This window comes from Delphinus delphis, chromosome 6 (assembly GCF_949987515.2).
Source record: "Delphinus delphis chromosome 6, mDelDel1.2, whole genome shotgun sequence".
Lineage (NCBI taxonomy): Eukaryota > Metazoa > Chordata > Mammalia > Artiodactyla > Delphinidae > Delphinus > Delphinus delphis.
The window spans coordinates 21566672-21584132 of record NC_082688.1 but is presented as its reverse complement, the minus strand read 5'-3'; the positions used below and the strand labels follow the sequence as shown (position 1 = coordinate 21584132).

General features: G+C 38.3%; 1 protein-coding gene across 6 annotated transcripts in view; it reads right to left on the bottom strand.

Annotated features, from left to right (window-relative positions):
- Positions 1-17461, bottom strand: part of SUSD1 (sushi domain containing 1) — a 142786-nt gene that overhangs the window by 54426 nt on the left and 70899 nt on the right. The window lies entirely within an intron of this gene.

The following is a 17461-nucleotide window of genomic DNA, read 5'->3' as shown; positions in this document are numbered from 1 at the left end:
CCAAGCTTTTTAAAATAAAGACTAGTTATTCAAACAACACTGTAATTCAACTATACTTCAATAAAAAATAAATTTTTAAAAAGACTGGTTATTCAAAACTCTGGTATCAAAGGTTATTTCCTTCAACGATGATCCCTGTCCTTAAACTGAAAATAATACATCAGACTTGCTAAGAAGTTTCATAGGAACACTGTGATGATTAATAAGTGATAAAGAACTCCCAAAGCATGTGAAAAAAAAAGAAAATCTCATGGGAGCCAAACCTTTATTGTGTAAGCCCCTGGACCAACAGGTTCCTATGAATTAAGCCTAGTTGATAGATGCGACCCCTCTTTATGGATGGGGCAGCTTTGCCCAGAGAAAACCTGTTCCACAGGTCACAAGCTATTCTTCAAATGCTGTAAGACCGAGTAAGGAATAAAGTATGGATGATTCAGGATAAAGCAACCTTTAAGGAAGGTAAGGAAGATGTTTTTAGAGATTAGTAGTGGCCCAAGGAAACTCACATTTATGAAACTTTCAAAAAGCATATAACTTCAGTAGTATTTAAACAGTTCCAGACCATACAAAAAGGTAGAAAGTTTCCCAATTCACTCAGTATGACTGGATAATCCACAATGCCCAACGTGTACAAGGACGGCACAACCAATTACTAAACACACTATGCCAAATTCACTTATTAATATAAATACAAAAATAAAATATTAACAAATAGAAGTCAGCAGTACGTTCAAAGAACAATACACTATAAACAAGGGAGATTTACTCCAGGAATACAGAGATGATCATTACTAGGAAAGCTATTATAGATTGAAAGAGAAAAATAATATGGTCACTTTTATAATCATAATGGTTAATACATCTAATGTACATTAGCAAACTAGGATTTAATTTGATAAAAACTCCTTGATCTAAAAGAATGTTTATTAGAAACCACCACACTCAGTGGTAAAACAATTTCTAATAAAGTTAAGAACAATCCAAGGATGCATGGTTTCACAGCTATTATTTAGCATTAGTCAGGAGATTCTAGACAATGCAGAACGAGGCAAGGAAAAAAATGAGCTGTAAATACCAGAAAGAAAGGGAACAAATTATGCAACTGACAGTAAATTAAAAAAAATAACCTGAAAAACAAATATGCAATTGTTTGAAAACGACAGAAAAATAATAGGAGTTTGGCAAAATGCACCCAAAGACAAGAACATAGAAAAACGAATCGTTTTCTACATATCTGTAAGCACAAGTATGGTAGGCTGAATAATGGTCCCTTCAAAGATGTTCACATCCTAGTCCCTGGAATCTGTAACCATGTTACCTTACATGGCATAAAGACTTTGCAAATGTGATTATAATAGGGATATTATCCTGGATTATCCAGATGGGCCCAATGCAGTGACAAGGGTCTTTAAAAAAGGGAGACAAGAAGATCAGGGCCAGAGAGAACTGAAGGTTGAACTGATGAGCTTTAAAGACGGAGGATGGGGCCACAAGCCAAGGAATGTAGGCAGGGTCTAGAAACTGGAAAGAGCAAGGAAATAGATCCTCCCTTTGAGACCGCACAATGAACACAGGCCTGCTGACACAAATAAACTAAAACCACAAATAAAATATAATAGAAAAATTAAAAGATTTCTATTCACAAGAGAAGAAACCATGAACAAACTTCAGATACCTAGCAATAAATGTAACTAGAAATGTCCAAGACTTACAAGAAGATTTTTTTCCCCCAGAAGGACATAAAATAAAACAATAAAGAGAAAATGCCACATCCTTGAACGGAAAGATTGAAAAGTGAAAAGATATCAATTCTCCACCAATTAACCTGTAAGTGGAATGTACTTCCAATGGTGATTCCAATGGACTTTCTTGGAACGTGATAAGTTTACACATTATTCAGTGAATAGAAAGTTCTCACCATGTGCCAGGCATGCTTTGGGGCTAAGGATAAAGTGGTGAGAAAACAAAGTCCCTGCACCTAATGGAATTCATTCTAGTGAGAAAGGCAGAAAATAAACAAGTGAAAAAATAAATTTTAAAAATATAGGGCTTCCCTGGTGGCACAGTTGTTAAGAATCCACCTGCAAATGCAGGGGACATGGGTTAGATCCCTGGTCCGGGAAGATCCAACATATGCTGTGGAGCAACTAAGCCCGTGCACCACAACTACTGAGCCTGTGCTCTAGAGCCCACAAGCCACAACTACTGAAGCCCACGTGCCACAACTACTGAAACCCGTGCACCGCAACAAGAGAAGACAGCGCAATGAGAAGCCCGTGCACTGAAACAAAGAGTAGCCCTGCTCGCCGCAACTAGAGAAAGCCCACGCACAGCAATGAAGACGCAACGCGACCAAAAATAAACAAATAAAATAAATAAATTTATTTTTTTAAGTATATATATATATAATTTTGTGTACTGGTAAAGACTATGAAAAGCATCATACACGAATAGAAAGGATGGTTAGGGAAGGTCCTCTGTGGAGGTGATATGTGAGCAGAGACCTGAAGGATGAGTGAGTGAGCATCAAGAGTGGAGGAAGAGGGGTCAGACAGAGGGGGCTCCAATGTCAAAACCCCACATGCAGGAATCAGCTTGGCACGCTCAATGAACAAAAACACAATTACTGCTAAATTTTGGGGGGAAGATTAATGAGAATAACAAGAAAAAATTAAAATAAAAATATTGAAACAGGACATAACAAGGTTTCAGTAACTATTATAAAATTATGACAGTATTTCTCAACCTTTTTTCATTATAGCCCTACACGGAGCCTTTTTAAACATTTTTTTCCCTAATCTCTCACACTTTATAAAATTTTAATACCACAGGTATGTATATGTTTCTTACTTACTATATGTTTATCTATGATTCATATATATATATATTTTTTATTTTAGTGCTAATTTCCTGAGTTTTGTTTGTTTGTTTGTTTGTTTGTTTTGGCTGTGTTGGGTCTTCGTCGCTGTGCCCAGGCTTTCTCTAGTTGCGGCGATGGGGGGCTACTTTTCACTGCGGTGCACGGTCTTCTCATTGTGGTGGTGTCTCTTGTTGTGGAGCACGGGCTCTAGGCATGCAGGCTTCAGTTGTTGTGGCTCGCTGGCTCTAGAGCACAGGCTCAGTAGTTGTGGCACACGGGCTTAGCTGCTCCACAGCACGTGGGATCTTCCTGGACCAGGGCTCAAACCCGTGTCCCCTGCATTGGCAGGCGGATTCTTAACCACTGTGCCACCAGGGAAGTCCTATGATTCATATATTAAAAGAATAATATTTTTCCACCCCTCGAGAAGCAATTTTTGCCCGTTTAGCTGATTTTGCCCCCCCCACTCCCTGGGGTGAATTGAGAATGCTAAATTGCTAGTTTGTTGCTAGCAAAGGAATAAACAAAGAGGTCAATGGAGCAGAGCAGAACCCAGAAACCAATCTATCTACGCATCGGAATTTATATAAGATAGGGGTGGACTTTCAAATCAGTGGGAAATAAACTGAGTTGGGAAATAGTTATCCATAGAAATAAACTAATATTAGATCCCCACCTTGACATACAGGCAAAAATGATTGCAACTGTAATAAATTTTTAGTTAAAAAATATACTAGAAAAGAATATAGGAAAACAGTTCTATAATCTTGGTTAGGAAAGAAATAATAAGAAAACTAGGAAAAAATTTTTTTAATTTGACTAAATAAAATCTTAAATTTTCTTTAGGGCAAACGATTCAACAACCTAAGTTTGAAAGACAAGCAACAAAGTGTGAAAAAAAAATTGTAACATATTTGAAAAAGTTGATGGCCCTGATATCTAAACAACAATTACCATGAAGAAAAATACCACCAACAACACATGAAAAGGAGCAATAAATAGAAAAAGTGATTCATAGGAAAACTGTAATAGGACAACAATAAGCAAAGAGGTACAAATTAAACCAAAATAAAATATGCTTTTCACTTATTAGGCTCTCAAACATTAAAAAACTGGAATATCCTGCATTGGTGAAGGTGTTGGAAAACAGGTGTGTGTGTAAATTGATACAGTCTTTGTGGAGAGGAATTTATGAGGCTCTTTATCTTGGTAATTCCACTCTTAAGACTTAATTCTACAGAAATATCCTGCCCAATTATGCAAAGATACAGTACATTTCATCAAACCTAAGATACCATTCTTGTAAGATGCACTATTATTTTGTTTTATTAAGAAAGAAAAAATACTGCCAAGTAAATTCTGTCATGATTATTTTCTTGTCTCAGAATTATTTTATACTGGTTGAAAGAGTTTTTTCAGACCTATAGAAACATTAAAATTTTATAATATATAATAAAAGAAAAATAAAAAAATTGATTGAGACACTACTAAAATTTCTCCATATTCAGTATGTAACAATTCTCAATCACTTTTCAATTAAGAGATATCAGTGTACATTTCCACAACCTATGTTCTATCCTGAGTCTTGGTGAGGCAGTATTTCTTTTAAATGTTCTATTTTCTTTTTCTTGCAAGCCATTCTGATGCTGACACTTGGTTTTATACATTGCTGATCTATTTTCATGGTTTTCTACATACCCAATAAATTTTTTTTTTTTTTTTTTTTTTTTGGTGGTACGCGGGCCTCTCACTGTTTTGGCCTCTCCTGTTGCGGAGCACAGGCTCCAGACGCGCAGGCTCAGTAGCCATGGCTCACGGGCCTAGCTGCTCCGCGGCATGTGGGATCTTCCTGAACCAGGGCACGAACCCGTGTCCCCTGCATTGGCAGGCGGACTCTCAACCACTGCACCACCAGGGAAGCCCCACAATAACTTTTTGTTTCAATGTCAAATCATTGGAAAAGTTTTGAAAAAGTTTTAGTAAGCAAAATGTTAATATGTCACTAATGTCCAAAACTAAATAAAAGTAGCAACACTGCAAGTAGCTATGACCAATTTGATACATACATGAGTAATGACAATTATGTTCATGGCAGCCACCTGACTGTATAACACTTGTAAGAATTCATAGGTATTAAAATGTGAAAAAATGTGCCTCTGAGTATCGGCAAAACGTAATATATGTAAGTATATTAAAAGTAGCATTGTCTATAACAACAAAAATTTGAAGGGGAAAAAAAAAACCTAAATATCCTTCCATAGTGGACAAGTTAATAAATTTGTGAACCTCCACACAGTGGAATACTATGCTTCCCTCAGAGAAGGAGATGGCATTATAGGAACTGATACAGAAGTATGTCCACAGAATATTGTAAAGCCAAAAATGTTTTAAATAAAATAAAAAAGCAAGATGAAAAATGGTACATATATGATTCTGGTTTTTTTTAAAGGACACACACACACACGCATATATACATGAACATGTAAATGTTACAGTAATGGTGGGTCTGCAATTCCTTCTGCTCACAGAAACATCCCACTGGTTAAGTTCAATTCCATCTTGGTCAGAGAGGGACTCTCACTCTAGGTCCCCTTCTCTCCATCCAAGGGTTCACAGTTTGAACCACAGGCAGGTTGAACCCATGCTGAGCTCACTGGAGAGAAAAGGATCCCCAGTAAGAAGACAGCTCATCCTGAGTCCCTTGCTACCCCACTCTCTGCTCCTTTGCTATGGAAAGTAAGTACATGCCCCTCATTCAAATATTCCTTCTTTGCTCCATTTTCAGTGGTCACTCTGCCTTCTCTCTCTCCTTTCCCCACAGGGCTTCTAATCTAGAAGCCTGAAGTTGAAAAACCAGACCTGCAAGAATGCCTCAGAGAAGAGAAAATTAGGCTCTTAGTTCATCAGATTTTTTTGAAACTTTGTTTCTGTTTCATTAATGTGGGCAAGCAACTCTGGGCAAAATCAGTCATTACTGTACTTCCTCAGGGCTCCCACAGTCCCCTGCAAATACCTCAAACTACATTTTATGCATTGTAATATTATGTATGTATTATTATGCATGTGTGTATCATGAGAGACTATGTCTCATTCATCTTTGTACTCCTAGTGTTCAGGACAGTGGCGGGCACAGCATTCCTGGTTGCTTAAATGTAAACAATCAGGGGCTTCCCTGGTGGCGCAGTGGTTGGGAGTCTGCCTGCCGATGCAGGGGACACGGGTTCATGCCCCGGTCCGGGAAGATCCCACGTGCCGCAGAGCGGCTGGGCCCGTGAGCCATGGCCACTGGGCCTGCATGTCCGGAGCCTGTGCTCCGCGGCGGGAGAGGCCACAGCGGTGAGGGGCCTGCGTACCGCAAAAATAAATAAATAAAAAACTAATAATAATAAATAAATGTAAACAATCAGCAATAAGGGGAAAGCTAAGCAAATGATATCATATTAACCAAATAGAATACAGGTGCTCTGAATACAACACGGTTTCTGCCCTTAATATGTATTTAATCTAGGAGTTACACCCTATATTAATATAACAAAAATATGAGAGTATATAATAAATGTCATAAGGTAAACTTAAGTAACAGTTAACTTGATAGATAGTTAATTTGATAGATGCTTATTGTGTATCAGGCACTGTGCTGGTTCTCCATATGCATTAACCCATTTAGTCTCACAAAAAATCCATGATGTTATTCCCATTTTTACAGTTAAGGCAGCTTATACACATAGAGGTTAAACAACTTGCCCAAAGGCACAGAGATGGTAAATAGCAGAACTGAGATTTGAATTTAGATAACCTGACCCCAGAGTAACTGTGCCAAACTCCTACCAATATTTCCTCCTGAAAGAGAGTATGGGAATTTAGAAAGAAGAAAACTTACCTTCAGTTGAGGGGATCATGAAAGAAGGGAATATAGAAACTGAAGAAAAGAAGAGGGGAGAGGGTTCCAGGTAGAAGAATGGCATGAGCAGAGATATGGAGGGGGAAAGTTAGCACTTAAGAGTTTATTACAGATTAGACTTCCAACTAGTTCAAGGATAACGGTGGCCCCTTAAATCCAAATCTCTCCACACATTCTCCAAAATATTCTTCAGATCAACTGGAAAAGCAAATAAAACAACATAAAACCAATGCTGTCATCACCACTGGAAGACAGAGAATACTACAAACTTTAAATTACCCTTTAATGGAAAAATAAATACCAAATTCCAGCAAAGCTTTCTCTCAGTCTCCCACAAGTCATTCTAGAGACTGAGAGGGCTCTAGAAGAGCCCTGTGAAAGAGAAGAGGGAACAAAGGGCCCAATCGTGAGTTAGAGTCACTCCCAGAAAGAGAAATTCCACCTTAAGTATGAAAATACTGAAAAAGAGACCTGGTATATCAGAGTACTGACTACAAGCAAAGGATGAAAAGTCTGTGAGACTTCTATGGGACCTCTGGGAGGGAGCTGTGAATGAAGGAGGAAAAGTTTCCACACACTAGGGAGCCCCTTCATCTCCCCTCTGGGGACAGGGGGTAGGGGGAGAGGGAAGCTTTGGGGCCACAAAGGAGAGTGCAGGTAGTAGTATGAGAAAGGTATTGCTTCTGGGAAAGAAGAGGATAAAAAGGAAGGAATAGGTGTTCTTTGGAAACTAAGTGGTGACAGGAAAAACAACTGCAGGGGAAAGACAAGATCTTACAAGTCAAAAGAGTACCCAAAATAGAAGAATACAGAATTCATTCCCACTCTCACCAAAAAAACAAAAACAAAAATATCCTTTAAAAGAAACTGCCCTTCATTCAGTGACAGAAGAAGGCACTCTTAACCTAGAAATCTTCTTGACCCTCCCAAATGACCAATTCTGTCTGTGGAATTAATAAACAAAGGAGTGTTCATTTAAAAACAGAAACAGAAAATTATAATCAAAACATTTCTGCTTGTGAAAAACTCCACTTTAAAAAAAAACACACAAAATAGGGGGGAAAAAACCTGTAAGACAATAAACAAATAAATATCCTGAAAAAAGCCTTTGGAATATAAAGAAAACACCTTGAGTTAGAAATTCAAAAATAAGAACAGAATGAACAAAAGGCAGGAAGGAAATGAAACACAAGTGACTGAATTCAGGAAAAAAGCAAAAGACAAAATCACATCAGAAATAAAGACTAAATTTCATGGTGCCCAAAGAAGGATAGATTCGAATATAAATGTATTGAACAAATACAAGAAAACCACCAAAAAGAATAAAAATGAGATTAAAAAGGAAGTAAAAAGGATCAAAAATAAAGTGGTTGACACGCAATATAGGCAAAGATCCAACATATGTATAATTAAAGTCTCTAAAGAAGAAAAACATGGAAACAGAATAAATATCTAAAACTATAATCCACGACAGCCTTACAAAAATAAAAAGACCTGAATATAAATATTAGAAGGACTCATCAGATACCTGAGAAAACTCACCCAGAACAATCAGCCCTAAGATTTAGCTAAGTAAAACTATTAGACTTCAAAGATAAAGAAAAACTCCTCAGCATCTCCCCTCAAATAAATAAACAATTAAGATCCAAAGGCAAAAGAATTAGGCTGCACCAGACGTCTCAAAAGCTACATAAAAAAGCAACAAAAGAAGTTATTTTAAGGAAATTCAAACAAAGAAAGTGTAAATCAAGATTTTTATATCCAACTATGCTATCTTTCAAGTATCAAGACCATAGAGAAACAGTTTTAAACATCTAAGAACTCAAGGAATACTGTACTCTTAAGGAATCTACTAGAAAATGAGCTTCATCCAAGAAGTAACTGAAGAAACTTCAGTAAAAAGACTGATGGTGAGCATCTGATATATTAAACTGTAAATCTAAGACTAAAATAAAGGTGGGGCAAGATGGAAGGATAAAATATAAACAGTATATGTTGTGAAAGTAGAAATAAGGCAACTGAAAAATTGAGAGGAGAAGGAATAAAGAAAAAGGGAAATAGAATAGACTAGTTTGAATGTTACATAGGCAATACATGGAAGTTACAGTATGCCATTTAAAAACTTACAAACCAGGAGAAGACCTTCAAGATGGCAGAGGAGTAAGACGTGGAGATCACCTTCCTCCCCATAAATACATCAAAAATACATCTACATGTGGAACAACCCCTTCAGAACACCTACTGAATGCTGGCAGAAGACCTCAGACTTCCCAAAAGGCAAGAAAATCCCCATGTACCTGGGTAGGGCAAAAGAAAAAATAGAGACAAAAGAATAGGGATGGGACCCCTACCTCTGGGAAGGAGCTGTGAAGGAGGAAACGTTTCCATACACTAGGGAGCCCCTTCACTGGTGGGGAGGGGGGATGGGGGGAAGGGAAGTTTTGGAGCCACGGAGGAGAGTGCAGCAACAGGGGCGCAGAGGGCAAAGTGGAGAGATTCCCACACAGAGGATCGGTGCCAAACAACACTCATCAGCCCGAGAGGCTTGTCTGCTCACCTGCCAGGGCAGGTGGGGGCTGGGAGCTGAGGCTCAGGCTTCAGAGGTCAGACCCCAGGGAGAGGACTGGGGTTGGCTGCGTGAACGCAGCCTGAAGGGAGCTAGTGCATCACAGATAGCCAGGAGGGAGTCTGGGGAAAAGTCTAGGCCTGCAAGAGCAGTAAGAGGCCATTGTTTCGGGGTGCGCAAAGAGAAGGGATTCCTTCCCAGAGTGCCCACAGAAGGCAGAGTACCACCTAAACGAGCTCCAGGGACAGGCATGAGCCACAGACATCAGCTCGGACCCCAGAGATGGGCATGAACTGCTAAGGCTGCTGCTGCTGCCACCAAGAATCCTGAGTGCAAGTGCAGGTCACTACCCAACCCGCCCCCTGGGATCCTGTGCAGCATGCCACTGCCAGGTCCTGTAACCCAGGGACAATTTCCCCGGGAGAACACACAGCATGCCTCAGGCTGTTGCAACATCACGCCGGCCTCTGCCACCTCAGGCTCGCCCCACATTCCAATTATGACTACCGTACCCCTCCCTCCCCCTGGCCTGAGTGAGCAAGAGAGACCTAATCAGCTGCTGCTTTAACCCCCTCCTGTCTGGGTGGGTAACAGACTCCTGAGGGTGGCCTACATGCAGAGGCGGGGCCAAAACCAAAGCTGAACCCCAGGAGCTGTGCGAACAAAGAAGAGAAAGGGAAATTTCTCTGTGCAGCCTCAGGAGCAGCAGATTAAATCCCCACAATCAACTTAATAAACGCTGCATCTGAAAAATACCTGAATAGACAATGAATGTTCCCAAAACTGAGGTGGTGGACTTTGGGAGCAACTGTAGACTTGGGGTTTGCTTTCTGCATCTAATTTGATTCTGGTTTTTTGTTTATCTTAGTTTAGTATTTAGTACTTATTGGTAGATTTGTTTATTGGTTTGGTTGCTCTCTTCCTTTTATATATATATATATATATATATATATATATTTTAATCCTTTTTCTCTTTTTCTGAGTGTGTATGCTTCTTTGTGTGATTTTGTCTGTATAGCTTTGCTTTTACCATTTGTCCTAGAGTTCTGTCTGTTTGTTTGTTTTTTCCTTCCTTTTCTTCTGAGCCATGGGGCTGGCAGGGTCTTGGTGTTCCGGCCAGGTATCAGTCCTGAGCCTCTGAGGTGGGAGGGCTGAGTCCAGGATATTGGGCCACAAGAAACCTCCTGGCCCCACGTACTATCAATCAGAGAGAGCTCTCCCAGAGATCTTCATCTCAGCACTAAGACCCAGCCCCACCCAAAGGCCAGCAAGCTCCAGTGCTGGATACCCCATGCCAAACAACTAGTAAGACAGGAACACAACCCCACACATTAGCATATAGGTTGCCTAAAGTCATACTGGGTTCACAGACATTCCAAAACACACCACCAGATGCAGCCCTGCCCACCAGAAGGACAAGATCCAACCCCACCCAACAGAACACAGGCACCAGCCCCCTCCACCAGGAAGCCTGCACAAGCAACTGAGCCACCCTCACCCACTGGGGGCAGACAACAAAAATAACAGCGACTGCGAACCTGCAGCCTGCAAAAAGGAGAACCCAAACACAGTAGGTTAAACAAAATGAGAAAACAGAGAAATATGCAGCCGATGAAGGAGCAAGGTAAAAACCCACCAGACCAAACAAATGAAGAGGAAATAGGCAGTCTACCTGAAAAAGAATTTAGAGTAATGAGAGTAAAGATGATCCAAAATCTTGGAAATAGAATGGAGAAAATACAAGAAACGTTTAAAAAGGGCCTAGAAGAACTAAAGAGCAAGCAAACAATGATGAACAACACAATAAATGAAATTAAAAATACTCTAGAAGGAATGAATAGCAGAATAACTGAGGCAGAAGAATGGATAAGTGACCTGGAAGATAAAATAGTGGGAAAAAAATGCTGCAGAGCAGAATAAAGAAAAAAGAATGAAAAGAATTGAGGAACAGTCTCAGAGACCTCTGGGACAACATTAAACGGACCAACATTCAAATTATAGGGGTCCAAGAAGAAAAAGAGAAAAAGAAAGGGTCTGAGAAAATATTTGAAGAGACTGTAGTTGAAAACTTCCCTAACATGGGAAAGGAAATATTCAATCAAGTCCAGAAGCGCAGAAAGTCCCATACAGGATAAATCCAAGGAAAAGCACACAAAGACACAAATTTATCAAAGTATCAAAAATTAAATTCAAAGAAAAAATATTAAAAGCAGCAAGGGAAAAGCAACAAATTATATACAAGGAAAACCCCATAATGTTAACAGGTGATCTTTCAGCAGGAATTCTGTAAGCCAGAAGGAAGTGGCAGGACATATTTAAAGTGATGAAAGGGAAAAACCTACAACCAAGATTACTCTACCCAGCAAGGATCTCATTCAGATTTGACAGAGAAATTAAAACCTTTACAGACAAGCAAAAGTTAAGAGAATTCAGCACCACCAAACCATTTACAACAAATGCTAAAGGAACTTCTCTAGGCAGGAAACACAAGAGAAGGAAAAGATCTACAATAACAAACCCAAAACAATTAAGAAAATGTTGGTAGGAACACACATATCAATAATTACCTTAAATGTAAATGGATTAAATGCTGCAACCAAAAGACACAGACTGGCTAAATGGATACTAAAACAAGACCTGTATATATGTTGTCTACGAGAGACCCACTTCAGACCTAGGGACACACACAGACTGAAAGTGAGGGGATGGAAAATGATATTCCATGCAAATGGAAATCAGAAGAAAGCTGGAGTAGCAATACTCATATCAGACACAATGGACTTTAAAATAAAGACTATTATAAGAGACAGAGAAGGACACTACATAATGATCAAGGGATCAATCCAAGAAGACAATATAACAATGGTAAATATGCACCCAACATAGGAGCACCTCGATACATAAGGCAAATGCTAACGGCCATAAAAGGGGAAATCAACAGTAACAAAATAATATTAGGGGACTTTATAACACGCCACTTTCACCAATGGACAGAGCACCCAAAATGAAAATAAGTAAGGAAACACAAGCTTTAAAAGACACAGTAGACCACATAGACTTAATTGATATTTTTGGACATTCCATCTAAAAACAACAGAATACACTTTCTTCTCAAGTGCTCATGGAACATTCTTCAGGATAGATCATATCTTGGGTCACAAATCAAGCCTTGTTAAATTTACAAAAATTGAAATTGTATCAAGTATCTTTTCCACCCACAACGCTATGAGACTAGATATCAATTACATGAAAAAAGCTGCAAAAAATACAAACACATGGAGGCTAAACAATATGCTACCCAATAATCAAGAGATCACTGAAGAAATCAAAGAGGAAATAAAAAAATACCTAGAAACAAATGACAATGAAAACACAACGACCCACAATCCTACCTCAAGAAACAAGAGAAATCTCAAATAAACAACATAAACTTACATCTAAAGCAATTATAGAAAGAAGAAGAAGAAAAACAACAACAAAAAAAACCCAAGTTAGCAGAAGGAAAGAAATTATAAAGATCAGATCAGAAATAAATGAAAAAGAAATGAATGAAACAATACCAAAGATCAAAAAAACTAAAAGCAAGTTCTTTGAGAAGATAAACAAAATTGATAAATCATTAGCCAGACTCATCACGAAAAAAAGGGAGAAGACTCAAATCAACAGAGTTAGAAATGAAAAAGGAGAAGTAACAACTGACACTACAGAAATACAAAGGATCATGAGAGACTACTACAATTAACCCTATGCCAATAAAATGGACAATCTGGAAGAAATTGACAAATTCTTAGAAAAGTACAACCTTCCAAGATGGAACCAGGAAGAAATAGACAATATGAACAGACCAATCACAAGCACTGAAATTGAAACTGTGATTTAAAATCTTCCAACAAACAAAAGCCCAGGACCAGATGGCTTCACAGGTGAATTCTATCAAACATTTAGAGAAGAGCTAACATCTATATTTCTCAAAGTCTTCTGAAATATAGCAGACGGAGGAACACTCCCAAACACATTCTACGAGGCCACCATCACCCTGATACCAAAACCAAACAAAGATGTCACAAAAAAAGAAAACTACAGACCAATATCGCTGATGAACATAGATGCAAAAATCCTCAACGAAATACTAGCAAACAGAATCCAACAGCACATTAAAAGGATCATACATCATGATCAAGTGGGGTTTATCCCAGGAATGCAAGGATTCTTCAATATATGCAAATCAATCAATGTGATAAACCACATTAACAAACTGAAGGATAAAAACTATATAATAATCTCAATAGATGCAGAAAAAGCTTTTGACAAAATTCAACACCCATTTATGATAAAAACTCTCCAGAAAGTGGGCATAAGGGAACCTACCTCAACATAATAAAGGCTATATATGACAAACCCACAGCCAACATCATTCTCAATGATGAAAAACTGAAACACTTCCTCTAAGATCAGGATGAAGACAAGGTTGCCTAATCTCACCACTATTATTCAACATAGTTTTGAAAGTTTTAGCCACAGCAATCAGAAAAGAAAAAGAAATAAAAGGAATCCAAATTGGAAAAGATGAAGTAAAACTGTCACTGTTTGCAGATGACATAATACTAAACATAGAGAATCCTAAACATGTTACCAGAAAACTACTAGAGCTAATCAATGAATTTGGTAAAGTAACAGGATACAAAATTAATGCACAGAAATCTCTTGCATTCCTACACACTAACGACGAAAAATCTGAAAGAGAAATTAAGGAAACACTCCCATTTACCATTGCAACAAAAAGAATAAAATACCTAGGAATAAACCTCCCTAAGGAGACAAAAAACCTGTATGCAGAAAACTGTAGACACTGATGAAAGAAATTAAAGACAATACAAACAGATGGAGAGATATACCATGTTCTTGGATTGGAAGAATCAACACTGTGAAAATGACTATACTACCCAAAGCAGTCTACAGATTCAACACAATCCCTATCAAGCTACCAATGGCATTTTTCACAGAACCAGAACAAAAAACTTTACAATTTGTATGGAGACACAAAAGACCCCGAATAGCCCATCTTGAGAAAAAAAAAAAGGAGCTAGAGGAATCAGACTCCCTGACTTCAGACTATACTACAAAGCTACAGTAATCAAGACAATATGGTACTGGCACAAAAACAGACATATAGATCAATGGAACAGGATAGAAAGTCCAGAGATAAACCCATGCACCTATGATCACCTAATCTATGACAAAGGAGGCAAGGATATACAATGGAGAAAAGACAGTCTCTTCAATAAGTGGTGCTGGGAAAACTGGACAGCTACATGTAAAAGAATGAAATTAGAACACTCCCTAACACCATACACAAAAATAAACTCAAAATGCGTTAAAGACCTAAATGTAAGATCGGACACTCTAAAACTCTTAGAGGAAAACAGAGGAAGAACACTCTTTGACATAAATCACAGCAAGATCTTTTTTGACCCACCTCCTAGAGTAACGGAAATAAAAACAAAAATAAACAAATGGGACCTAATGAAACTTAAAAGCTTTTGCACAGCAAAGGAAACTATAAACAAGACGAAAAGCCAACCCTCAGAATGGGAGAAAATATTTGCAAACGAATCAACGGACAAAGGATTAATCTCCAAAATATATTATCAGCTCATGCAGTTCAATATCAAAAAAACAAACAACCCAATCAAAAACTGGGCAGAAGACCTAAATAGACATTTCTCCAAAGAAGACATACAGATGGCCAAGAGGCACATGAAAAGCTACTCAACATCACTAATTATTAGAGAAATGCAAATCAAAACCACAATGAGGTGTCACCTCACACTGGTTAGAATGGGCATCATCAGAAAATCTACAAACAATAAATTCTGGAGAGGGTGCGGAGAAGAGGGAACCCTCTTGCACTGTTGGTGGGAATGTAAATTGATACAGCCACTATGGAGAACAGTATGGAGGTTCCTTAAAAAACTAAAAATAGAATTACCATATGACCCAGCAATCCCACTACTGGGCATATACCCTGAGAAAACCATAATTCAAAAAGACACGTGCACCCCAATGTTCACTGCAGCACTATTTACAATAGCTAGGTCATGGAAGCAACCTAAATGTCCATTGACAGACGAATGGATAAAGAAGATGTGGTACATATATACAATGGCATATTACTCAGCCATAAAAAGGAATGAAATGGGGTCATTTTTAGAGACATGGATGGACCTAGAGACTGTCACACAAAGTGAAGTAAGTCAGAAAGAGAAAAACAAATATCGTATATTAACACGTATATGTGGAATCTAGAAAAATGGTACAGATGAACTGGTTTGCAAGGCAGAAGTAGAGACACAGATGTAGAGAACAAACGTATGGACCCAAGGGAGGAAAGCAGGGTGGGGGTGGGGTGAATTGGGAGAGTGGGATTGACATATATACACTAATATGTATAAAATAGATAACTAATAAGAACCTGCTGTATAGCACAGGGAACTCCACTTCGTTGTACAGTAGAAACTAACACAACATTGTACAACAACTATACCCCAATAAAAAATTTTTTAAAAAAGAAATTATATCAAATTAAAAAGTCACAAGGAAATGAAATAAAAAAGAACATCTTGTAGTTAGCTTTCCTTCGCATTGTATTACTGGATAGAGTAGACTAAGAAGCAAGCGGTCTTTGATTTCAGCCGAGAAGATAGTCTTGGAGCCTCTTTGTCTGTACACATGATTAGAATATCGTGGCCCTGAAAAGAATGAGATGAACCCATTGCTTCTAGAGCCATTTAAAACCCATTTAGTGATGGGCTTCAATTCCAAATAACTTATTCATCTTTATATACCCCATGGGTATGCTTCTACCTAGCTGGATCTTACAATGTCATTATCTTAAAAAGAACAACCGTTTACTCTCCCCAGTTTTGGCGTGTTACAGATGATTGGATATTCCATACAAAATACATGCCAATTTCTGGCTTGGCCAACTGCAACTGTGAGTTTCTCAGGCTGATGGTTTATAAGAGAAGCAGGCTGCCTTCAGACATAAATTTCCACTACAGAATACCATTACAATATTTATCATTTTGTGGGAAAATATCAGGAACAATGTTAAAATGTTTAGTCTTTATTATCTTTTGTTTGGACTTCGATTCTGTGAACAGGAATCAGTTATGGGGAAAGTTTTATAAAGTCCCTGTAGATCTCAAATTACGCATGCTGTTAGAAAACCTGCCATCATAAGCCACCTCATCGGTTAGGCGTTCTACCAGGGAATAGAAGAAAAGTGGTCTGTCCCTTCTTTAGATTTTTTTAAATTTACCAACACTATTTTAGAAGTAACTAAATGCATGCAGTCCCCTGCTAAAGAGAACAGAAAAACCAGTATTCTCTTGATCATAAATGATATGGTTTTAAAACCTCTAATTAGGAGCAGCCTAAATAGACAGTTGGTTTTGCAGGGTAACTATTGTTGGAAAGAATGGCTACAAGTCAACTATTTTGAAAGCAAAGTTACTATTTTTATAACACCTCTATAGCTCTATAAATAGGGGTATCATTTTGTTATCCTTTAGTTAGTTGTCCTTGATGTACATTTCAGTTTGTCTTAGAAAGATATAACATAGTTTAAAGTTGGGAGTTTGACTGTTATTTTGTTGAAATTTTTCTTAAGACAAATTTGGTATCTAGTTACAACTACCATGAGATTTTCAAGCTAAAAGTATGTGGTCACATTATATGGAGAGGAACTGGGATTCAACCATGGAGAAGCAGATTCATACAATTCCCTTAGCTCAGCTCCCTAGGCTCGGCTCCGCCTTCTAACTGAGGTGGCCAGCCTTCTTTTCAGGCACAGATTCTTGTTATTCAACTGGCAACACAGACCAACTGCTCCCTTGGTACAGATGAAAGAGGACTGTCTGAAGCACAATGGCCCCATCATTTATCAAATCTGAGTTGAGAGAAACAATATTTAGGAAACATTGTCTGAAAAACATGGACTCCAGTCATTCCTCCAAATAATCTAAAATAACCTAATCTTACCCCTGAATCAAGCCAGGTCAGCAGAGCACAGGCATTTCTAAGGAGTCTTTCCTTGTCCACCCCACAATGCATTGTGCTTTCCTCAAATATA